We start from the raw sequence: 1,585 nt of genomic DNA on the forward strand, positions 1-1,585 counted from the left end.
GTCCTAGCATTAACAAGGGGTTCTGCAATCTGGAGAAAGGCTGTGCGTAGATAATTAAGAAGGAGTCCAAAGACGAAAGATAATTTTGAAAGGCATTGGGGGTCAGAGGAGCTTCAGCTAAATGAACTGAAAGACTACCCCTTGACTCAGGACCCCATGCTATTTATTAACACAATTTGTCCTAAGGCAAGGTGGAGATAATAGGGTTTTCAGAAGCATTGTCAGTTTGGAGGATAGCCTACAACTGTTCAGGTGTTTGGCCAACAGTAGGCAATAACATGCAGATTTAAGATGCTCTGAGCTGTCTGTCAGTAAACAATCCTATTCAGGTTTGGGGGAAGTGCCTTTTAGCCATTCCAACAGGTAAACTACATATGTGGCTCAGCCCTTGTTGAGCCCCCCAAGTTTCACCAACCTTTTGATGTAACTCTTGTAATTATTACATGCTGGGATTGGTTCCCGGCAACAGTAGCTTCACTAAATAGGATGTGTTATTTGTAAAACATTGCAAGTCCCAGAGATAGGCAAAATTATGTTGGTATGGAGGTTCAGAGACTCAGGAGGTAAGCAGTTGCCTATCTTTCCACTGTTGTGCCACCCTGAGTATGAGGCTATAATTTTCATGCTCATAAAGTGGCTGCAGCCCCCCTGAACATCACAACTGCATTCCAGACTGAAAGAGAAAAGGCAAATGAATGAACCACTTGGGCTCCCTCTCTGTAGGGAAAATCACAATTTCAATATTGGAGGCCACATGTTGTACTTTGACTCAAATGGTTTCCTTGGTATTAACCAGCAAAGTGTCAAATGACCTCTGGGAACTGCAAAATACAAAATGCTTCACAAATACGTGTGCTGTCTTTGTGCAAGTGTCATGCTAATCTTCTCTGAGTGATTCCAATTTTAGCACATATGCTGCCAAAGTGAGCATGAGCTTGTCTCTTTTCAACAATAAACAATAACTTTTAGGAAGCCCTCACCAAGAGACTGTGGTTACTTATATGTCATTGGCCAGTCATCTGTCAAAAGCCACCCCATAGAGACAAGGAAGCCTGTGGAAGAGAGCAGTTTAATTGAGCCTAATGTTTTTGGTAAAATGGGAGTTCTGTTAGAAAAGATTGGAAAATGGTCATTGGGTAGGCAATAAGCAATTGTAATATTTTGTGATAGATATTTCCTTGTGGCTTCATCAAGAATATATACCAATATAGAGAAAGAAGCCCTTTGCATCAAGAAAAAAACACTAGGGGCATATTCTGGCACATGGTCAAACACCAGCTTAGACCTTACTAATTTTCTTGTCATTGGGTAGGTAATAAGCAAGTATAATATTTTGTGGTAGATATTCCCTTGTGACTTCATCAAGAATATATATCAATATAGAGAAAGAGGCTGTTTCTTGGATCTTCTGTTCTCATTTTACACTCTTCCTCAATTGAATCCTTCTAAGCTGGAATACTGAGTAGCTACCTTATTAGCATTGTTGTTTTTGTTATTCAAGTTGACCTGGATTCAAATAATGGATCTGTCATTTTCTTGGGCAAGTTACTAAAAGACTGATCCTTAGTGTCATTATATGAAAAAT

General features: G+C 39.7%; 1 non-coding gene across 1 annotated transcript; it reads right to left on the bottom strand.

Moving 5' to 3' along the window:
- Positions 1 to 824: 824 nt before the first annotated feature.
- LOC114233365 (U6 spliceosomal RNA) lies at positions 825 to 931 on the bottom strand. The gene has a single exon (XR_003619521.1). It is a non-coding gene; the product is annotated as a U6 spliceosomal RNA (small nuclear RNA).
- Positions 932 to 1,585: the final 654 nt, after the last annotated feature.

Source organism: Eptesicus fuscus, chromosome 11 (genome assembly GCF_027574615.1).
Source record: "Eptesicus fuscus isolate TK198812 chromosome 11, DD_ASM_mEF_20220401, whole genome shotgun sequence".
Classification (NCBI taxonomy): Eukaryota; Metazoa; Chordata; class Mammalia; order Chiroptera; family Vespertilionidae; genus Eptesicus; species Eptesicus fuscus.